Below are 25374 nucleotides of genomic sequence, written 5' to 3'. Positions count from 1 at the left end.
TTTGGGCTGGGCGACAGTATTAAAGTTAGTCACTGGAATTGTCTGTTTCTTACAGAGTGACAGACTTGTGAGCATAATCTGAAAATGGATAAAAAAAGGAAAACTTTTTCTCCTATACATCGTATCATCAAATCCAGGGGCAATTGTTACTAATTAAGTTGTGGTTAGTAAAATATTTCTCTACCTCAATAAGGATTTATACTATATTCTTTCTAAGAATTAATGTTTATCCTAGGAAGATGTTTGTGGATGTGTATTTTTGATCCATTTGGATTATCAGGAAGAACAAGGGGACATGCTTACAACTCACAGATGGAGGGCTATACTTCATTCTGGAATTCATTCATCCTCATCCTCCAACTCTTCAGTCTATCTGAGATGAATAACTCAGAATTTGGGTTCTATATACTAGTGGATTATAGGATCCACAGATTTCCTGAGAGTCATATGTGAATGGTTTCAGACTCACACCAACCTGTGTATATAGGGAAGGGGGTTGCCTTCAAGGGAAATTTGAAGAAGGGATCCTTATAGAAGAGGCAGGACCTAAATATGGTAGAGCAACCAAGAACTGGTTTATACCTTCAGATAAGTCCCTATGTAGTGTTTAATGTTTTTATGTTTTTCCTTGGATTGTGAAAGAGACCTATTTGACATTCAGTCTTAAATGCCTCTGATCCCCACTGTAAATTTTTTATTGACCTGCAATCTTTCAGTAAAAGTTGATATATACAGATAGACTTCTGTAGCAATCATGGAAAGTATACCCTGTCTTGTACTTATTCATTGCTGAGAATGGCAAAGAGTTAGCCATATATACTTATGTATTTTAGTCCAAGAATTTCAGGGTAGAACGATCAGCAGTTCATTGGAGACCTGGGACCAAGGAAAGAAATATATAATAGGGTAAGTGACTCAGACTGGATATGACACAAACTCACATTTTTCCTAAATACACGAGAGAAGGGAATGGGATTTTTTGGGTACTTGCCTTATAATTAGCAGCCAAGGACAGCAACAATTAACAGTCATGACCAACTCTAGATCCAATAATGATGCTGCCTTATAGCTATGCTTATTATTGTCTTCATTGCTAAGTTTCATAGGAGCTAAATAAGAGCTCAGGAAATTCTAATAATAAGTTAAATTGTGTTTATAAAATCTATTTTATAAATATATATAAATATAAATTATTTTTATGTTATTAAATATAATTTTAGTTTATAAAATTATAAAATATTAGTTTATAGTTATATTTATAACTAGTTTATAAATAAACTAGTTTATTAATTTATAAACTTTAAGAATCTTTACTCCCTTGGTACTTATCTTAGTAAATATCCTTTATACATGCATAAAAATTAATTCTTATGTAATTGTGTGCCATTTTCTTGTATGATCTTGAGAAAGCATTAGCTTTCTATGATCATTTCTCAATTAGGCAATAACCCAGGAGGCATGACTAGATTTTAAGAAACACTGTTTTAACTTAGGAATCAGTTCTTATGATCAACATCTTCTAAAACATGAAAAAGAACCATAACAAAGGAAGTAATATGAGAAGATAAATACATTAAAGAATTAACATATTTGGAAGTCATGAATCCTGGGAGGGGGTGGAATATATGTATACATGGCAATATAGGATAGGAGAAATAGTATAATCATATAATCAGTGGAAATATGAATTGTAACCAAGTAGTACATAGAATCTCATGACTATGGTTACATATTATGCGGGATTGTTTGGACAAAATAAAAATAGGAATATAACAAAGGAAGGGTGCACCTTATTCCAAAGAATCATACCTATTAGAAATGAAGATGGAATAGCATTATATATCAAGAAGATAAAATTTAAAATAGCTTTATTACTTTTTCTGTTTATTAAAGTAATATACAGTTGTTATTTTTTAAAAAAAACCCATTCAAGGGGAGGAGTCAAGATGGCAGAGAAGTAGCAGGCTGAGACGACAGCGGGTAGCAGGAGATCAGCTAGATAGCTTATCTAACCATTGTGAATACCTACAAATCCAACGGGAAATTGAAGAGAAGAGCAACAATTCTAGAAACAGAAAATCGATGACTTCCTGAAAGGTAGGACCTGCGGAGAAGTGAATCCAAAGTGACGGGAAGATAGACCCCGGGGGAGGGGCCGGCTCCCGGCAAGCAGCGGAGCAACGGAGCACAAAATCGGAACTTTTAAAAGTCGGCTCCACTGGGAGACATCGCTCCAGAGGCTAAACCGGGGGGAAACCCAGGCGGGGTGAGCATAACCCCAGGTCCCGCGGGGTCACAGAAGGACCGGGGGTGTCTGAGTGCTGCAGAGCTCACAGGTATTAGAGCAGGGAAGCCAGCTACAGCGACAAAGCCAAGGAGTGAGCTCTAAGCCCCGGGTTACCTTGTGCTGGTCGCAGGCTGGGTGGGCTCAGAGCGTGGCCAGAGGCCACGGAGATGGAAGCGACTGGGCGCTTTTCTCCAGGTTCCAGCAATTGACTGCTTTCCTCAAAGCATGACCACAGGCCAGGGAGGCAGGGCGGTTGGGCGCTTTACTCTGAGGGAGCACTGAGGAGCGGAACCCCAAGCTCTCGGCTCCTCCGGGCCGAGAGATTGGGAGGCCGCCATCTTCATTCCTGTCCTCTGGAACTCTATGGAAAGCACTCAGGGAACAAAAGCTCCCGAAAGCAAACCCCAGCGGATTACTTAGCCCGGCCCCTCGCAAGGGTGGTGCAATTCCGCCTGTGGCAAAGACACTTGAGAATCACCACAACAGGCCCCTCCCCCAGAAGATCGACAAGAAACCCAGCCAAAACCAACTTCGCTCACCAAGAACAGTGGAATTCCACAGCAGGAGAAAGCAAATCTTATCTGGACAAAATGACAAGGCGGAAAAACTTACCTCAAAAAAAAGAACAAGAGGCCATACCGAAGGCTGGAGACCTAATCAATACAGACATTGGTAACATGACAGATCTAGAGTTCAGAATGACAATTCTCAAGGTTCTAGCCGGGCTCGAAAAAGGCATAGAAGATATTAGAGAAACCCTCTCCGGAGAGATAAAAGCCCTTTCTGGAGAAATAAAAGAACTAAAATCTAACCAAGTTGAAATCAAAAAAGCTATTAATGAGGTGCAATAAAAAATGGAAGCTCTCACTGCCAGGATAAATGAGGCAGAAGAAAGAATTAGTGACATAGAAGACCAAATGACAGAGAATAAAGAAGCTGAGCAAAAGAGAGACAAACAAATACTGGACCACGAGGAGAGAATTCGAGAGATAAGTGACACCATAAGATGACACAACATTAGAATAACTGGGATTCCAGAAGAAGAAGAAAGAGAGAGGGGAGCAGAAGGTATATTGGAGACAATTATTGGAGAGAATTTCCCTAATATGGCAAAGGGAACAAACATCGAAATCCAGGAGATGCTAAGAACGCCCCTCAAAATCAATAAAAATAGGTCCACACCTCGTCACCTGATAGTAAAATTTACAAGTCTTAGCGACAAAGAGAAAATCCTGAAAGCAGCCCGGGAAAAGAAGTCTGTAACATACAAGGGTAAAAACATTAGATTGGCAGTGGACCTATCCACAGAGACCTGGCAGGCCAGAAAGAACTGGCATGATATATTCAGAGCACTAAACGAGAAAAACATGCAGCCAAGAATACTATATCCGGCTAAGCTATCATTGAAAATAGGAGAGATAAAGAGCTTCCAGGACAAACAAAAGCTGAAAGAATTTGCAAACACCAAACCAGCTCTACAGGAAATATTGGAAGGGGTCCTCTAAGCAAAGAGAGACCCTAAAAGTAGTAGATCAGAAAGAAACAGACACAATATACAGTAACAGTCACCTTACAGGCAATACAATGGCAATAAATTCATATCTCTCAATAGTTACCCTGAATGTTAATGGGCTAACTGCCCCAATCAAAAGACACAGGGTATCAGAATGGATAAAAACAAAACCCATCAATATGCTGCCTACGAGAAACTCATTTTAGACCTGAAGACACCTCCAGATTTAAAGTGAGGGGGTGGAAAACAATGTACCATGCTAATGGACATCAGAAGAAAGCTGGGGTGGCAATCCTTAGATCAGATCAATTAGATTTTAAGCCAAAGACTATAATAAGAGATGAGGAAGGACATTATATCATACTCAAAGGGTCTGTCCAACAAGAAGACCTAACAATCTTAAATATCTATGCCCCTAACATGGGAGCAGCCAACTATATAAACCAATTAATAACAAAATCAAAGAAATACATCGACAGTAATACAATAATAGCAGGGGACTTTAACACTCCCCTCACTGAAATGGACAGATCATCTAAGCAAAAGATCAACAAGGAAATAAAGGCCTTAAATGACACACTGGCCCAGATGGACATCACAGATATCTTCAGAACATTCCATCCCAAAGCAACAGAATACACATTCTTCTCTAGTGCACATGGAAAATTCTCCAGAATTGACCACATCCTGGGTCATAAATCAGGTCTCAACCAGTATCAAAAGATTGAGATCATTCCCTGCATATTTTCAGACCACGATGCTCTGAAGCTAGAACTCAATCACAAGAGGAAATTTGGAAAGAACACAAATACATGGACACTAAACAGCATCCTTCTAAAAAATGAATGGGTCAACCAGGAAATTAAAGAAGAATTGAAAAAATTCATGGAAACAAATGATAATGAAAACACAACGGTTCAAAATCTGTGGGACACAACAAAGGCAGTCCTGAGAGGAAAATATATAGTGGTGCAAGCCTTTCTCAAGAAACAAGATAGGTCTCAAATACACAACCTAACCCTACACCTAAAGGAGCTGGAGAGAGAACAACAAAGAAAGCCTAAACCCAGCAGGAGAAGAGAAATCATAAAGATCAGAGCAGAAATCAATGAAATAGAAACTAAAAAAACAATAGAACAAATCAACAAAACTAGGAGCTGGTTCTTTGAAAGAATTAATAAGATTGACAAACCCCTGGCCAGACTTATCCAAAAGAAAAGAGAAAGGACGCAAATAAATAAAATCATGAATGAAAGAGGAGAGATCACAACCAACACCAAAGAAATACAAACAATTATAAGAACATACTACAAGCAACTCTACACCAACAAATTTGACAATCTGGAAGAAATGGATACATTTCTAGAGACATATAAACTACCACAACTGAACCAGGAAGAAATAGAAAACCTGAACAGACCCATAACCAGTAAGGAGATTGAAACAGTCATCAAAAATCTCCAAACAAACAAAAGTCCAGGACCAGACGGCTTCCCAGGGGAATTCTACCAAACATTTAAAGAAGAATTAATTCCTATTCTCCTGAAACTGTTCCAAAAAATAGAAATGGAAGGAAAACTTCCAAACTCATTCTATGAGGCCAGCATCACCTTGATCCCAAAACCAGACAAGGATCCCACCAAAAAAGAGAATTACAGACCAATATCCTTGATGAACACAGATGCGAAAATTCTCACCAAAATACTGGCCAATAGGATCCAACAGTACATTAAAAGGATTATTCACCACGACCAAGTGGTGAATAAGATTTACTCCAGGGCTGCAAGTTTGGTTCAACATCCGCAAATCCATCAATGTGATACAATACATTAATAAAAGAAAGAGTAAGAACCATATGATACTCTCAATAGATGCCGAAAAAGCATTTGACAAAGTGCAGCATCCCTTCCTGATTAAAACTCTTCAAAGTGTAGGGATAAAAGGCACATACCTCAATATTATCAAAGACATCTATGAAAAACCCACCGCAAATATCATTCTCAATGGAGAAAAACTGAAAGCTTTCCACTAAGGTCAGGAACACGGCAGGGGTGTCCGTTATCACCACTGCTGTTCAACATAGTACTAGAAGTCCTAGCCTCAGCAATCAGACAACAAAAAGAAATTAAAGGCATCCAAATTGGCAAAGAAGAAGTCAAACTATCACTCTTTGCAGATGATATGATACTATATGTGGAAAACCCAAAAGGCTCCACTCCAAAACTGCTAGAACTTATACAGGAATTCAGTAAAGTGTCAGGATATAAAGTCAATGCACAGAAATCAGACGCATTTCTTTACACTAACAACAAGACAGAAGAAAGAGAAATTGAGGAGTCAGTCCCATTTACAATCGCACCCAAAACCATAATATACCTAGGAATAAATCTAACCAAGGAGGCAAAGAATCTATACTCAGAAAACTATAAAGTCCTCATGAAAGAAATTGAGGAAGACACAAAGAAATGGAAAAATATTCCATGCTCATGGATTGGAAGAACAAATATTGTGAAAATGTCTATTCTACCTAAAGCAATCTACACATTTAATGCAATCCCTATCAAAATCCCATCCATTTTTTTAAAGAAATAGAACAAATAATCCTAAAATTCATATGGAACCAGAAAAGACCTCGAATAGCCAAAGGAATATTGTAAAAGAAAGCCAAAATCAGTGGCATCACAATTCCAGACTTCAAGCTCTATTACAAAGCTATCATCATCAAGACAATATGGTACTGGCACAAAAACAGACACATAGATCAATGGAACAGAAAAGAGAGCCCAGAAATAGACCCTCAACTCTATGGTCAACTAATCTTCAACAAAGCAGGAAAGAATATCCAATGGAAAAAAGACAGCCTCTTCAACAAATGGTGCTGGGAAAATTGGACAGCCACATGCAGAAAAATGAAATTGGACTATTTCCTTACACCACACATGAAAATAGACTCAAAATGGATGAAGGACCTCAATGTGAGAAAGGAATCCATCAAAATCCTTGAGGAGAATGCAGGCAGCAACCTCTTTGACCTCAACCGCAGCAACGTCTTCCTAGGAACATCGCCAAAGGCAACAGAAGCAAGGGCAAAAATGAACTATTGGGATTTCATCAAGATCAAAAGCTTTTGCACAGCAAAGGAAACAGTTAACAAAACCAAAAGACAACTGACAGAATGGGAGAAGATATTTGCCAACGACATATCAGATAAAGGGCTAGTATCCAAAATCTATAAAGAGCTTATCAAACTCAATACCCAAAGAACAAATAATCCAGTCAAGAAATGGGCAGAGGACATGAACAGACATTTCTGCAAAGAAGACATCCAGATGGCCAACAGACACATGAAAAAATGCTCCACATCACTCGGCATCAGGGAAATACAAATCAAAACCACAATGAGATACCACCTCACACCAGTCAGAATGGCTAAAATTAACAAGTCAAGAAATGACAGATGCTGGCGAGGATGCGGAGAGAGGGGAACCCTCCTACACTGCTGGTGGGAATGCAAGCTGGTGCAACCACTCTGGAAAACAGTGTGGAGGTTCCTCAAAAAACTGAAAATAGAGCTACCCTATGACCCAGCAATTGCACTACTGGGTATATATCCTAAAGATACAAATATGGTGCTCCGAAGGGGCACATGTACCCGAATGTTTATAGCAGCAATGTCCACAATAGCCAAACTGTGGAAAGAGCCTAGATGTCCATCAACAGATGAATGGATAAAGAAGAGGTGGTATATATACACAATGGAATACTATGCAGCCATCAAAAGACATGAAATCTTGCCATTTGCGACGACGTGGATGGAACTAGAGGGTATCATGCTTAGCAAAATAAGTCAATCGGAGAAAGACAACTATCATATGATCTCTTTGATATGAGGAAGTGGAGATGCAAGTCGGGGGGGTTGGGGGGAGGCAGGAAAAGAAAAAATGAAAAGATGGGATTGGGAGGGAGACAAACCATAAAAGACTCAATCTCAAAAAACAGACTGAGGGTTGCTGGGGGGAGGGGGGACGGGAGAGGGTGGTGGGGAAACAGACATTGGGGAGGGTATGTGCTATGATGAGTGCTGTGAAATGTGTAAACCTGGCGATTCACAGACCTGTACCCCTGGGGATAAAAATACATTATATGTTTATTAAAATAAAAATTTAAAAAAATAAAATAAATAAATAAATAAATAAATATTTCTTTAAAAAAAAACAAACCATTCAAGAATTGGAAGAAAAGAATAACATACCACTAATGTTACCATCACATATTTATATTCTGGAAGATATATTTATATGTACGTTCACATAAATTTTCATATTTGAGGAAGAAAAAATAACAGAAAGTGTTCCGGGTGACAATGGGGATTTTGTTGTTAGAGGTGACTAGATCCTGCTTAATTGAAGGAACTGGACATGAGGGCTGACAGTTCACAAGCTAGAGGAGGCAAGGTGGAATAGTAATGGAAATATTCACAGAGTTAGTATTAGAAATTATAACAAGGACAATGATAGCTAGTATTTAAAGACTAACTTTATGCCAGATAGTCTATATGAATTATCTAATACCATGGGACAGTGAACTAGATACTATTTCCCTCAGTTTACAAATGATACTAGGTAACTTGTCTCTGTGTGCACAGCAGGTAAATTACATTAGTGGTCAAGAACTTCAAGTCCCAGACATGTGCTAGAAGTTTCCTTCAGCACAGCACATTAAATGCTCACGAGACTGCTGACAGTCTCATGACCCTTATAGCTGGGGAAATAATCCAGGAGCCCCTTTGGCCCTCAGGAAAGAATTCGTTTTTGAAGTGTTGGAAGAAATAGTGAACTTGGGGGAGCAGGGCATTTCTGAACTGCTCTTGTCTCCACTATGGTAGCTTCTCCACCACATCTACTTCTCTGGGTTATGAACTTCTTACGTCTTATTCTGAGATGGAGAGAGTATATCAGGCTGCTCCCACATACTGCACTCTAGCCCAGGGAAGCTTGGGAAGCAAGCATCTGACCTGTCTGGCTATTGGGTTAGAGGGTATCTATGCTACTCACCATGGCACAAAGTAGAGAACTCCACAAACACCAGAAGGAGGTCAGGTTCTATGCTGCCAAAATACAAGTATCCAGTAAACATAGGGAGGGAGAAGGCTATCTCATTAGAGGAATTTTCCATGGTGGGAGGAAATACAGGAAGGAGAAAGATTTAAAAGAGGAAAAAAAAAGTCTGCTGTGCATTAACTTTTTCCTTTTGTAATTCCTTTTATTCTCACTACCTTTTTTTAAAAAAGAATTGATAACATAGTCATTCATTTTTCACACATTTTTTTCTAGTCAACACATTTTAAATTTGTAAGTCGGTAGCTACCTGCATCTTTTAAAAACATTCTTTTTTCCTACACCTTTATAAACAGTGTTTTTTGAATTGTCCTTTAATCGTCCTGAAGAGGTATCCTCAAGAGATGAGAGCGCTCTAGGCTATTTTACTTTTTAACTTAATCTGTTTTTGTGGGGGTTTTTTTTGTTTTTTTTTTTGTTTTTTGCTATGTTGAGGTAAAATTAACAAATATAACTAAGATACTTCAGGTTGCATCATGGTGATTTGATACACATCTATACCCCTCATGTATTATCTTGCTCTGCCTTGTGGGGAGGAAGGTGGCAAGAACATTTAAGTTCTATCCTCTTGGCAAAAGTTATCTATATGACAGTTCCATTTTTAAGTTTATCCACATGATCCAATTAGGTGGCAATTCTGTAGAAGCAATAAATGCTATTTGCTTGAGCCAATATTAAGCTATCCTGTTGCTCTAACAGTGCTCATAGGAAGTAAGCAGTTAATTAGTTAAAAGGACTTAAATTCTGTTGGGTCTCTGCAAACAAGAGACAGAGTGTACCTTTGAACTTCAAAACTTCCAAAATGAGGTAGGGTCAGAAGAGTTTAACTGGGGCAAGAGGGAGGACCATAGAGATTGAGTACATTTGTTTTTGGAGGGTCAGTATACAGATGAAACTCTGCAAGGAACCTTATTCTTCTAACAGCAAACCAGAGGAATAGGCCATTGGTCCTCCCATCTGAGGCCAATCATATCCAAGGTATGACTTTCTGATGGTTTTGTAGGGAGTGAGTTACAAATTTGGGATTAAAACCCATCTTCAACTTGTCTGGGTGTCAAGAGCTCTTCCTAGATCTTGTAGTATTTTCAGCTCTTATTATAGCCATTAATGCATAAACATCATTAATGCTTTAATTAAACAGTTTATATTTTACTCAAGATATTTGTTTTGAGGAAGAGTAAAAATGCCTATTATCTTATGGAAGATTTAACATATTCCTGAAAGCTGAAACTTAAACCACTCTTTGTTCCTTCTGTAGTCATCTCAATATACTTTTTCTTCCCATTTTCCATGAATACCTACCATGCTGTCAAACAGAAGTGCCAGCTCAAAGAATAGGCATCAAATGAAATGCCTTTACACTAGGAAATAGTCTTTTCAATAGAATTAGTTCTGTTCAGGTCTTTTTTATACTACTGAATTATCCATCAGGTTTTTTTGTTTTGTTTTGTTTTGGTTTTGGTTTTTTTGGTTTTGTCTTTCAGATAACAGAGCACTAATGCAGCTGTGGACCATTCTGCTCTAAACACTCTTTTGATTTAGACTGGCTAAAATCACATTCTGTAACACTGTCATACACTTACAGTTTGCCTGACTGGTGTCATACGCTTTTATGTGTATCACTTACTCTCTGTAGAAAATACCTCTAGTGACAGCAGAACTCAATGTCAGATTTCTTGCCACACCTTTTCTTCCTGGTTATTCTAGCACAAGCCTTATTTTATGAATACATCAACATTACTTAGGTATTTTTAGGATTTCAGCATTTGATATTCATTCAAAGAATATAAAACATGCATTAGATTGTATGTTTCTTTTTTCTTATTCACAAATAATATATTCCCTTAAGATGTGACCATTTGCATTGAGTCACAAATTATATTCTTATTTTCTTCTGTTCTTCCTATCTCTATGAGGCTAGAGTTTAAGTGGCTTGTGGGATAATAGACTAGCATCATGTGTTGGTGAGTTCAAGCTCATTGGTGAACTATTTTCTTCTGTTTATTTCAATATTTAGTGGCAGTATTTCAGTGACACCAGTAGTTCAGAGACAGCTGAAAGCATTATGCATATCTCAGTCACCTAGGTAAATTCCGAATCATCGCTAAAACAGGCATTTAAAAACTATTTTTATTTATTTATTTGACAGAGAAAGAGAGATCACAAGTAAACAGAGAGGCAGGCAGAGAAAGAGGGGGATGCAGGCTCCCTGCTGAGCAGAGAGCCAGATGCAGGGCTCGATCCCAGGACCCTGAGATCATGACCGAGCTGAAGGCAGAGGTTAAATCCACTGAGCCACCCAGGCACCCCTAAAACAGGCATTTTAATACAGGAGGTCAAATCAAATAACACAAATGAGTGTCTAATAGATTCTAGCCTTGTAGTTTGGTAATGATGATGATACAGAAGTTGGTTAACTATAAAAAGTTAAAAAATTTGCATTGCAAGTGAATATGGCAAATTTCAAGGAAGGTAAGATTTCTGTTCTTCCCTATATCTCAGGTTGTTTTAGGAAATAAAACAGAGAAGAATATTTTTTTATTTGGCAAGTCTAACTTTAAGATAAGAATTGAAAGGAAATGAAATTTTATTTACAAGTAAGCCAAAGCAAAACCAAATGACGAAAAAGCATATATATAGTTGAATATAAAAATGTCAACACTGTTTAGAGACACATAGTGAAAACATTTTTGAGGAAAAAGATCCACTGGCTAAGCTCCTTATATCAATCAATGCCTTTTGCCAACAACTTGCCCATTGACACCTATAGATTTCTATAGATGTGTCTATTTTATTCTTTATCTCTCTTCTAAATTGCCAATTTGCATACATATTGTCTTTCTATCTGTGTCATGTCATACTAAAAAGGACAAGATGAACATCATGGTCAATAGTGAGCATCAAGTTATATAATCTAGTATCTGCAGAGAGTGCAGAAAAAAATCTAATGAATGTCTTATTTATCTCAAGTCATGACATTTACATTAATATAATCTACTTTTTTGTTTCAGAACTTTAGTGTAAGTGGCAGGACATTTAAAATTTTTCTTTCTGAAAATGTTGAAATTTTAAACTGCAAGGAAGGAAGTTATCTTTTTTTTTTTTTTTTAATTGCACAGAACTTTACAGAGAGTCTTCTTCAGTATGACACCCAGAATGTTTCTCCTGGAATGATTTTTCTTCCTTTGCATTCTCTTTCTTTGGGGGGGCGGGGGGAGGGAGGCTTGATTTTGCTTCACAATTTATAGCCAACTTTTTATGTGATATTGAGCAAACTATTTTGGTTTTATTTGTTTTATTTCTTAAATAACAAATGACTTGGAAAGATAAGTTAAAAATTTTTTAAAACTTTTAAAAAGCAAAATAACCTTATCTTATAGTTTTATAATAAATCTTATACATCTAAAATCCAAAAAGGAGTTCCTCAAGTTTTTTTAAGTGCCATATCCCTTATGGTAAATGGATGGCCAAAACATATTTTTTTTTACCCCAAAATAAAGCACCAATGTTTTTTGGCCACTTTTGGCTATGGACTGATCCCTATGGATCATATGGGTAGACTTTTAGGAAGTTTCCAGGTGGCCTTTACCACTGGTGGAGACTGGTGTGAGTGGAGAAATTTGACAACATGAAAAGTTAAGAGAATTCTATTACCAAAGTTGGAAAGACAGCTTTCATCCTTGACTCTGTCCATAATTATGTCATCGTGATGAAGTAAAATCTTCTCTGGACCTCTGATCCTCATCTATTAATTAATAAAGGATTTGACTTCATGATTTCTAGGATCCATACAAGTTTTAAAATTGCTCTATTCCATCCCTTCATTGATGATTTGGAAATATTCATAGTCCAGATTCAGTAACAAATCCGTGAGGAAACTACAATAAAATAGGGTTCCAAATTTTTGGTTATAGTTTTCATTCCTATTTATTTAAATTATTGCCATAGTTTTGTCAAATGTTCATAATGCTTTAAACAAACTGGAAACCAGTGTCTGTCATTAGCAGGATGAATAAAATTGGGACATAGTCATATCAAAGAATACTAAATACAACCATGTACAACATGGGTGAATCTTAGAATATTCATTGAAAAGAAAAGGACATAAAAGAACATTTACAGCTTTACTCCTTTTGTAGAAATTTTAAAACCAGGAAAACCACCTCCCTTCCATCAAGCCATTAAAGTTCATTCTAACTCAAAGATCATGCTGAGTTCTTTGAGGATCTGACAACTGTCCTGGGACAGCTTGGACATTTTCTCCAAGATGTAACTTGGATATCCCATGTAACAGAGGTTTCACCATCTTACATATTCCCAACTCAGTAAGTGGCCTAAAGGGTCATTAAGGCAGGGAAGGACATATTGTATTGGTTCTTGAATGCTTTGGCTCAAAGGTTAATTCTCCTCATTGACCAGAAGTAGTCACACAGTCTTACTTAATTGTAGTGAGACTGGATGATGTGAGGAGCACATAGATATTTGGCAAGAAGTTAGTAACTCTGCCCTTTCTTCATGATCGTTTCCATGGCCATTGCTGCCATGGATTCTTGGCAGCCAAGAAACGCCAGAGTCGTGTTATATTTTCTGGAGACTCAAGGCATTAGAACCAGACAGTATTCTATGCTGTATTGTGGAGTACCTTCCTTCCAGGTTTGTGCTACACATCCTTTTTGGCTGCTTAAACAATGCTACTAGTGAGCCAAACTCATGAAGCTTTTAATGGGAATGTTTTCAGTTTCTGCTCATAAACTTACACAGATGTAACTACCTAAAGGTTATCCAAAAAATAGAAGTCATCTTCTCCTTTCTAGGTTTTATACTCCTACTTTTAACTTTTCTTTCAGTCATTCTCTTCACAGAACCCCACATTCACGCCCTCTGACATGAAGCTTGTATTTTCCTTAGTGTTCTGATAATAAAAATAGATCAAGGTTTTATTAAAGGCATGAGCTGGAAAATTACATACCAGCCTTTAGTCCAGTTAGAGGTTTAATTCAGACCAATTCAAAGAGACATGAGCATGGAGAACAGTGTTTGCATAATTGCTAGGCACATTATATTTGAGGAGATCAATGTAAATAATTTCATGATCAATTTATGCTGGGGGAGGGCCACTATCACATCTCAGAAAGTTTCTTCCTCTTACCAAAACTTCTCACAAGGCATTAGAAGGCAATCCCCTTTCTGTGCATAGGGAGAAAACAGTGAAGGCTGTGTGTCACATCATTATACCTAGGTGGTTTTCTCCCCATTGTTTCTCTCCCACCGGAGCTAACTTCGCCTTTTGTATTCTTTGCGCATTTCATCAACATTTTAAGTATAACTTTTAAAAGACTTTTAGCAATCATGTTTAGTAATCATGCTATATGACAGACTGAACAAGTCTGGGTTTTTTTCTCTCTACTATGAAGCCTGCAATCCACTGGACTCCAGCAAATCCACGTCAGGTTGAATCAGCTAATATTCCAGCCGTTGAAGATGGGTTTATCTCAAAGCTGCCTCTGGAAAGTTCTTGAGCAATAGGTCACAGGCCAGGCTCTGGCCTCCTGTCTGAGACACTTTCCCAGTGGGAAGGCCACCCAAGATGGGACTATACCTCAGGCTGAAAGAGATGGAGTCAGGTCAAGCCAATTTCCCAAACTGCCAATTTAAACAATGACATAATTTCACATGCCAGAAGTCTATTTGTACATAATTAGGGAGAGATCAAAAAAAGAAACTATAATAAGGATAGTTTCTACTGAGTTTGAACCAATGCCTGTCCACATTTGTTTATGTTATTTCTCCCTCTTTTAATTTTTAGAACATTAGCTCTTTGAGGACAGAGCAGAGCTTTTTAATATTAGGTACACAAACTATCCTGATGTGACAACTTAATAAATGTTTAAGATAAGATTAGGCCAAAATTGTCCTTATAGTTTAAAAATGAGAAGCAGTCCCTCTTTGGATAGCATAGTCCCATTTAACTAAGGAAGAAAAAAAAAAAACTCTAATTTTTTTTTTTCTAATAATCATTGGTTTCAACTATGCTGTGTGTGTGTGTATCTGTGTGTGTGTGAAAACTCAATTTAATTTGTTAGTACAGATCAATTAAATTCTCTTCCCCTAAGTACTGATGTCATTATTTATATATAAATTGGTTATAAAGTTAAACAGAATACAATTATTAAAATTCAATATTTTCAATGGTAGTAGAAACAGCCTCAATTTGGGGGAAATAATTTAGACATTTAAAGGTGTACAGAAATATGTGAAAATAGGAATTTAGGCCCATGCAAAGCATGGTCTTGAAAAGAGGGGGAAGATCTAAAGAAAAGAAAGGCATCATGAAATGTTGGTAGTGACCAGGATAATTCTATGAGTTTATGAATTAGTTAATTATACTATCTCAACAATAAATCCAGAGAAATTGTCAGTCAGTGAAAATTCAAATATTTTCATCACTTTGTCTAAAGTTTTCTTGATTTTTATCCTTTTCTTCTTTCCCACTCTGCTTTTTTACTTTGAGTTTAATTCTGAAAGAAATTATTTCCAAATATATCTTAAATTAGAAGCTCTGATTAAGTGGTTAATTCCTAAGGACATAATGCTGAAGAGCATCATTAATAAAGGAGATAATATTGCCCATAGACCCTGGGCCTTGAAACTTAGAATGTCTTGCTGAAGTCCTCTTTTAACTATTGCCCTTTCCATGGGGTGAAAGTCTGCAGGGTCAAGAGGATACAGTCACCTGCACTTCCCTTAATCCAGATCATTCTCTGAATATCCCTCAGAGATTGGAGGGGATACTCAAAGAATGAGCCCAGAATTCCCTACCCTAAGGCAGCAAGCCCACCAGTGCCAATGCATCACCTCTTTAATAAGTCTCCCAATGGCAGACTGTATTTATGATATGTATGTTCTTTGGTCCAAAAAGTATATTTTTGCAAGTATACCACATTAAGTGGTATAGAATTATTTGAAAATAGACTGTAATAAGGTACAGAAGCTTAATATAAACCCAAGACTATCCAATAAAATATAAAATAAATAAATCAATAATGAAGATAGAGTGAAATCTTAAAATATACACAAATAATCATAAAGAAGCAACAAAAAAATGAATCTTAAAGTGCAGATAAGCAATTAACACATGAATTGCAAATGGTAGATTTAAAAGCAACAATCACACTGATAATTATTTTAACTGTAAATGCTATAAACATACTATTTGAAAAGGCAGAGATTATTATACACAAAAACAGGCCTACAGGACATGTATAAGAAAATCAGATAAGTTAAAAAGAATGAAAAAAGATATACCCTTTACTCAGAATGCATAAACATAAGAAAGCTGGAATGACTATATTAATATCAGACTAAGTAGACTTCAAAACAGGGAAAATGACCTAGGATAGGTGTAGCAAAAACTGACAGAATTTAAAGAATCCACCATCTCTGTCATAAGACAGAGATGACCTGAACAATACTATCAACCAACTTGGTTTAATTAATATACATATAGAAAAAGGAACAGAACAAAGAATAATGTGTACTCTTTGAAGTTCATATGAAACTTTCATCCAGATATATGCTGAACCATTAAAAGGTTCAGAAAACATAAAAGGACAGAAATTTTAATAATTTTTAATTAATATAGTTAGTAGTTTTATTTAATTTTCTTCCAAGTTTTTATTTAAATTCTGGTTAGTTAACATACAGTGTAATATTAGTTTCAACTGTAGAATTTAGTGATTCAACACTCACGTACAACACCCAGTGCTCATCACAAGTGTCCCCTTAATCCCTGTTGCCTATTTCACCCAACCCCCCCACCTCCCCTCTAGTAACTATCAGTTTGTTCTCTAGAGTTAAGAATCTATTTCTTGGTTTTCCTCTATTTTCTACTCCTATGTTCATCTGTTTCGTTACTTAAATTCCACAAGTGAAACCATATTGTATTTGTCTTTCTCTGACAGACTTATTTCACTTAGCATAATACTCTCCAGCTCCATCCACATCGTTGTAAATGGCAAGATTTCATTCTTTGCTCTGGCTGAGTAATATTCTGTTGTATATATATACCACATCCTCTTTATCCATTCATCAGTTGATGGCCACTTGGGCTCTTTCCATAATTTGGCTATTGTTGATAATGCTGCTATAAACATTGCGGTGCATGTATCCCTTTGAATTAGTATTTTTGGATCCTTTGTGTAAATACCTAGTAGTGCAATTTCTGGATCATAGGATAGTTCTAGTTTTAACTTTTTGAGGAAACTCCATACTGTTTTCCAAAGTGGCTGCAGCAGTTTTCATTGCACTAACAGGGCAAGAGTGTTCTCTATCCTTGCCAAAACCTGCTTCTCATGTTGTTGATTTTATCATTCTGACAGATGTAAAATGATATTTCATTGTATCATCACTGACGATCAGTGATGCTGAGCATCTTTTCATATGTCTGTTGGCCATATGTATGTCTTCTGTGGAAAAATGTTGAATTCATATCTTCTGCCCAATTTTTTAGCTCGATTATTTGTTTTTGGGTGTTGAGTTTTATAAGTTCTTTATATATATTGGACACTATCCTTTCATCAGATTTGTCATTTGCAAATACCTTCTCCCAATCTGTAGGTTGCTTTTTAGTTTTATGGAGTGTTTCCTTTACTGTGCAGAAGCTTTTCATTTTGATGAAGTCCTAATAGTTTATTTTTGCTTTTGTTTTCCTTGTCTCAGGAGACACATCTAGAAAGAAGTTGCTAGGGCCAAGGTCAAAGAAGTTACTGCCTGTGTTCTTCTCTAGGATTTTAATTTTTCCCTGTCTCACATTTACATCTCTTATCCATTTTTTTCTTTAGTTGATTTTTAAATTTATTTTTGTGTACAGTTTAAGAAAGTGGTACAGTTTCATTCTTTTGCATGTAGCTGTCCAGTTTTCCCAGCTCTCTTTGTTGAAGATATTGTCTTTTTTCAATTGCATACTCTTTCCTATTTTGTCAAAGATTAATTGACCATATAGCTTTGCATTCATTTCTGGGGTTTCTATTCTGTTCTGTTGTGCCTAGTTTTGTGCCAGTACTACAGTGTCTTGATTACTACAGTTTTGTAATATAATCTGAGGTCTGGAATTGTGATGCTTCCAGCTTTGCTTTTCTTTTTCAGAATTGCTTTGTTTGGGGTCTTCTCTGGTTCCATAGAAATTTTAGGATTGTTTTATCTAGGTCTGTGAAAAATGCTGTTGGTATATTGATGGAGATTGCATTACATGTGTAGATTGCTTTGGGTAGCATAGACATTTTAACAATATTTGTTCTTCCAATCCATGGGCATGGAATTTTTTCCTATCCCTTTGTGTCATCTTCAATTTCTTTTATCAGTGTTTTATAGTTTCCAGAGTACAGATCTTTTACCCCTTTGGTTAGGTTTATTCCCAGGTATCTTATGGGCTTAGGTGCAATTGTAGATGGGATTGGCTCATTGATTTCTCTTTCTGTTGCTTCCTTATTGGTATATAGAAATGCAACAGGCTTCTGTATGTTGATTTTGTATCGTGTAACTTTACTGAATTCATGTATCAGTTCTAGCAATTTTTTGGTGAAGTCTTTCAGGTTTTCTGTATAGATATCATGTCATCTGCAAATAGTGAAAGTTTGACTTCTTCCTTGCTGATATGGATGCTTTTTATTTCTTTGTGTTCTTGATTTCTGTGGCTAGGACTTCAAGTACTATGTTAAATAACAGTGGTGAGAGCAGGCATCCCTGTGTTCTTCCTGACTGTAGAGGAAAAGCTCTCAGTTCTTCCCCATTGAGGATAATATTAGCTGTGGGTTTTTCACATATGGCCTTTATTATGTGGACATATATTCCCTCTAACCTTGCTTTGTTGAGGTTTTTTTTTTTTTTTTAATGCTCAGTTAACCAACATACAGTACATGATTAGTTTTTGATGTAGTGTTCAATGATTCATTATTTGCATATAAAACCCAATGCTCATCACAACATGTGTCCTCCTTAATATCCATCACCTGGTTACCCCATCCTGCCACCCCCTTCCCTTCTGTAACCCTCAGTTTGTTTCTGGGACTCTAGAGTCCTTCGTGGTTTATCTCCATCTCTGATTTCTTTCCATTCAGTTTTCCCTCCCTTCCCCCATGGTGGTCTTCCATGCTATTTCCTTATATTCCACATATGAGTGAAACCAAATAATTATCTTTCTCTACTTGACTTATTTCATGTAGCATAATCCCTTCTAGTTCCATCCGTATGGATGCAAATGATAAGTATTCATTTTTATCACAAATGGATGTTATACTTGGTCAAAAGCTTTTTCTATATCTATTGAAAGGATCATATGGTTCTTATCCTTCATTAGTGTGTTTTATCACATTGATTGATTTGCAAATATTGAACCACACTTGCATCCCAAGTGTAAATCCTACTTGATTGTGGTGGATGATTCTTTTAATGCACTGTTGGATACGATTTGCTAGTATTTTATTGAGAATTTTTGCATCCATGTTCATCAGAGATATTGACATGTGGTTTTCTTTTTTAGTGGTGTCTTTGTCCAGTTTTGGTGTCAGGGTAATGCTGGCCTCATAGGATGAACTTGGAAGGTTTCCTTCCATTTTCTTTTTTGGGAATAGTTTGACAAGAATAAGTATAAACTATTCTGTCAATGTTTGGTAGAATTCATCTGTGAAGCCATCTGACTCTGGACTTTTGTTGGTTGGGAATTTTTTTTTTTTTTATGATTCAATTTCTTTGCTGGTTATTGGTCTGTTCAAATTTTCCTCTTTCTTCCTGTTTTAGTGTTCATAGTTCATATGTCTCTACAAATTTTTTTTATCTATTTCTTCCATATTGTCCAATTTGTTGGCATATAATTTTTCATAATATTCTCTTATAATTGTTTGTATTTCTGTGATGTTGGTTTTTATTTCTCCTCATTCATTTGTCATTTTACTTATTTGGGTCCTTTTTCTTTTCTTTTTGATAAGTCTGGCTGGAGATTTGTTAATTTTTTCAAAGAACTAGCTCCTGGTTTCATTGATCTGTTCTATTATTTTTTTAATTTCTATATAATTTTTTTCAACTCTAATTTTTACTATTTTCCTTCTGCTGGCTTTAGGGTTGTCTGTTGTTTTTTTCTAACTTCTTTAGGTGTAAGGTTATGTTGTTTATTCAAGATTATTCTTGCTGCTTGAGGTAGGCCTGTATTACTATATACTTCCCTCTTATGACCACTTTTGCTGCACCCCAAAGGTTTTGAACTATTGTGTTTTCTTTTTAATTTGTTTCCATGTATTTCTAAATTTCTTCTTTGATTTCCTTCTTGAATTATTCATTGTTTAGTAACATTTGTTGAACCTCCGTGTATTTGTGGTCTTTCCAAAGTTTCTCTTGTGGTTGACTTCAAGTTTCATAGGGTTGTGGTTACAAAATATGCATGGTATAATCTTAATCTCTGAGACCTGATTTGTGACCCAGTATACAACCTTGTGCATCCCATACATATTTGAAGAAAATGTGATTCTGCTTCTTTAGGATGGGATGTTCTGAATATATCTGTTTAGTCCACCTGGTCCAGTATGTCACTCAAAGCCATTGTTTCCTTGTTGATTTCCTTCTTAGATGATCTGTCTATTGATGTAAGTGGAGTGTCCCCTACTATTATTGTATTATTATCAATTAGCTTCTTTATGTTTGCCATTAACTGTTTTATATATTTGGGTACTCTCATGTTGGAGGCATAAATATTTACAATTGTTAGATCTTCTTGTTGGATAGGCCCCCTTATTATGATATAGTGCCCTTCTTCAACTCTTGGTATGGTCTTTGGCTTAAAATCTACTTTGTCTGTTCCTCAAAAAGTTGAAAATAGAGCTACCCTACGACCCAGCAATTGCACTACTGTGTATTTACCCTAAAGATACAAATGTAGTGGTCCAAAAGGGCATGTGCACCTGAATGATTATAGCAGCAGTGTCCACAATAGCCAAACTATGGAAAGAACCTAGATGTCCATCAACAGATGAATGGCTTAAAAAGATGTGGTATATATATACAATGGAATACTATGCAGCCATCAAAAGAAATGAAATCTTGCCATTTGTGACGACGTGGATGGAACTAGAGGGTATTATGCTTAGAGAAATAAGTCAATCAGAGAACGACAACTATCATATGATCTCCCTGATATGAGGAAGTAGAGATGCAAAGTGGGGCGTTTAGGGGTAGGAAAAGAATAAATGAAACAAGATGGGATCAGGAGGGAGACAAACCATAGGAGACTCTTAATCTCACAAAACAAACTGAGGGTTGCCAGATGCAGGGGGTTAGGGAGAGGGTGTTGGGGTTATGGACATTAGGGAGGGTATGTGCTATGGTGAGTGCTGTAAAGCGTGTAAACCTGGCAATTCACAGACCTGTACCCCTGGGGCTAATAATACATTATATGTTAATAATAAAAAATTTAAAAATTAAAAAAAAAGAGAGAAAAAAATCTGCTTTGTCTGATATAAGTATTGTTACTTTGTCTTTAATATAGTTAGTAATTTTAATTTTATGAACAAAAGTAAATTAAATTAGATATCAATAACTGGAAATGTTTTTTTAAATCCTTAAATATTTATAAATAATACAACCCACTTCTAAGGAAAAAAATTATAAAATATTTTGAATTGAATGATAACAAAAAATAGCATCAAAACTTATATTATGAAGTTAAAGTAGTATTTAGAAGAAAATTAAATGCTTATACTAAAAAGGAAGAAATGTGAAAAATAATAATCTAAGCTCCTACTTTAAAAAGCTATATAAAGAAGAGCAGATAAAATCTGAAGTAAGAAAAGAAAGGAAGTGATTAAGTTAATGTGGGGAATCAATAAAATAGAAAATGTACAAATAACACAGAAAAATAATTGTAACCAAAAATAGTTTCCTTGAAATGCTTAATGAAATTGGTAAAACTCTGGAAATTTGATCAAGAAGAATAAGACACAAATTATGAATATTAGAAATAAGTGATTCTATAGACATTAAGAGTACAGTAAGGAAGGGGTACCTTGGGGCTTGGTCAATTAAGCATCTGACTCTTGATTTTGGCTTAGGTAATGATCTCAGGGTCATGGAATCAAGGCCCGCATGAGGCTCATGGTCACTAGGGAGTTTGCTTGAGACTCTCTCTCTCCCTCTGCCTCTACCCCCTGCTTGCTCTCTCTAAAATAAATAAATAAATCTTTAAAAAGAAAAGAAGAAGGTAATAAGGGAATATAATGAAAAATTATATGCAAATAAAGTAAAAATAGATGAAACGCACAAATTACTTGCAAAACACAAATTAATAAAACATATACCAGAAGAAATAGCAAATCTGAATAACTCTATTTAAGTTAAAAAAATTGAATTTGTAATCTGAAATATCTGAATAATGAAAACACCAGTCCTGGAGGACTTTATATAATTCTGCTAGACATTTAAGGAAGAAATAATACCAATCTAACAAAAACATTTTTGGAAAATAAGGAAATAAATGAACATTTTCTACTTCACTTAATGAGACCAGCACCACCTGATTAAAAAAAAAAAAAAAAGTAAAACCAGAAAAAAAAAAAATAAGACGTTAAACAAATACCTCTCATACATATCAATGCAACAAGCCTCTTTTTTTTTTTTTGGTCAAGTTAAAGGCAGGCATGGGATTAATTCGGGAACTGAAGTTTGGTTTAGCTTTTCATAATCAAACAATGTAATACATTATTTTATCAGAATAGAGATCAAAATTTGATTATCCAAATAGATGTAGAAAAAGCATTCAATACAATTCAATACCTGTTCATGATTAAGTAGAAATAGAAGATAATTTTCTCAATTTATAATATATACAACAAAATTAAAGAGCTAACATTAGATTTACCAGTGAAAGACTGTAATGACCAGTCTTTCATGGTAGAAAGAAAGGAAGGAAGGAAGGAAGGAAGGGAAGAAAGAAAGAAAGAAAAAAAAGAAAGAAAGAAGAATGGCTTTCCATCTCCTCCTAAATCTAAAATCAGAAACAAGACAAATATATTTATGTTCATCACAACTATCAAATATTGTACTAAAGTGTAGCCTATGTAATAAGATAAGAATAAGAAAAAAAGATACCATTTGGAACCAAAAAAAGTAAAACAGTCTCTGTGGTCAGATAATAAGATCATGTATACAGAAAATCTTAATGAATCTACAAAACAAAGCTTTTGTAACTAATGAGTGCATTTAGAAAGACTGCAGACATTGATATAAAAAGTAACTATATACTATCAACAAAGACTTAAAAATTAAAAGCAATACCATGCTACTGTGAGTAGCATCAAAGGAACCCAACATATTTAAAGAAAAAAAAAATTAAAATATGTGCAAGTTCTGTATACTAAAAACTAAGAAACATTGCTGAGAGAAATTACACAAAAATAAATGTAGAAATATACCATGTTTCTGCATTGGATCACCCCATATTGTTAAACTGTCATTCTTCATAGTTAGCCTATGGTTTCAATGTTAAGCTAATTAAAATTCCAGAAGGCTTTTTTTTTTTTTTAGAAATTGACAAGCAGACTCTAAAATTTATATGGAAATGCAAAAGATCTAAAATATCCAAAATAATTTTGAATAAAGGAAAAAAAAGGGAATTTACTATAAAGCCATAGTAATGAAGACTATGATATTGGCATAAGGACTGTGTGTGTGTGTGTATCCAGGAATTGACCCATCTACACTTGATCAATTGAATTTGGGGCTTTCTAAGTTGGGCTGTATGCATAACACATTTTTAATGTTCCCCATACATTACCGGTTTTCTTGAATATAGTGTATGGTAGAGACTTTAAAAAGTATGTTAAGAAAAATAAACACTTGTTCCAGATTTCTGGTCGTTTTTTACCAAAAACATTCTCTAACAATATACTCATTGACATTTCTCCCTAGAGACACCAAATGTAACAGGGAAGAAAATGCAGAGTTTGCAGAACATTCCATTTTTGTGGAAAGCAAAGCATTAGAGGTCCAAGTCGTGCAATTTTTATGGACTGACACTTTGCTCTGAATTGCACCTAAAATGCCAATGAGAAAGTGGTGAACTTTTTATACATTCTATGGCTCCCTCTGTCAGCCTCATGAGCTTTGATGTGATTTCCTTCAGCTTTTTGCAATCCATTCAGTTAGGTCTGTTTTCACTTTCCCATTGGCAATTTTCTATCCTGAGTCACATTGACCTCCGTCTGCCCTGAAACAAGGGTGGGGGAGGGGGGGTGAAGTGCAGCTTGGCTGTTTGGGCGCCTGCTGTGAACATGTGGAGAGGAAGTAGTGAAATACTTCAGAAGGCCCAGTTTACAATGTTCCAGAAGCATCTCCTATACACAGGAGGTCACCCACCAACATCTTTTCATTCTGTCTTCCAACCTTTTTATCTTACTATTAGAAAGACAGTGCGAGGAAATGTTTCGCATACAGCCTGCACAATCAACAGGTTTCCTGACACTTTCTTAGGCTTTTAGAGTATATGTTCAGGAAAAGAATTTATAGCCTGGCATTTGACCAAAGTCTTTACTCTGTAGATCTAATAACCACCTCCACTGTGTTCTATAAAATATCAGTATCTCCGTTATCTTACATATTTGTCCCTCCCTCTGGCCAAACCTTCTGAAGAATTTAGCTAGGTCACCAGCTGTTCCAACTATGCTGTCAAACTTCCATGGCTTAATTAAACAAAGCCTTTTCCTCCCCTTAAAAAAATGACTGTTTTTTTGGGGGGGGGGATGATAAATAAAGTTAGTTAAATCATTAAACTTATTTGTCTTTTTATTCATACCATATATTAGAAGGAAGAAAACCAAATTGGTGGGTCTTAGGGTTTGAACTCACAAAATTACCACCATTCTCATCTTTAACAAATGATTCCCAAGCAAACTTCTGCTGCCTTCTTTTGAAGGATCATACTTCTGCACAGAGGCCAGCCAGCAAGCAGCTGACTAGGAGGGAGATTTCCAAAAGTGCAATCTCTGCCCAGTTCACAGGAAACAGCCTGTGAAGTGTTTCCAAACCAAGGCTGCCAAAGAAGATCTTTGCCAGCTAGCTGTGGTCCCCTGGTGTCCAGGATTCTCAAGGTCTCTCCCTTACAGCTGCCTAAAGGCACAGTGGAACTTCTGAATATTCCAGGGCAGGTCTAGGCATACAGAAAATGAGGTATGGAATAGAAACAGGGAGAAAAGGGGAAGACATAAAACAATGTAAAAGCACTGGAGAGTCCAGATTAACTGGAAAGTATTGCATAGATGTGAACAGTTTGCACTGGGACATAAAATAAAGCAATGTTAGCTGTATTTGGGACACATTTAGGTTGCAAATGGAGCATAAGTTAGGGAGCCTGAAGGTTAATCTTGCAGGACAATGTAGGCTGGAACCCTTAGACGGAGATTGTATCTTTATGGGTCTGA

Source organism: Martes martes (genome assembly GCF_963455335.1).
Source record: "Martes martes genome assembly, chromosome: 5".
NCBI lineage: Eukaryota > Metazoa > Chordata > Mammalia > Carnivora > Mustelidae > Martes > Martes martes.
This window is presented reverse-complemented; position numbering follows the sequence as displayed.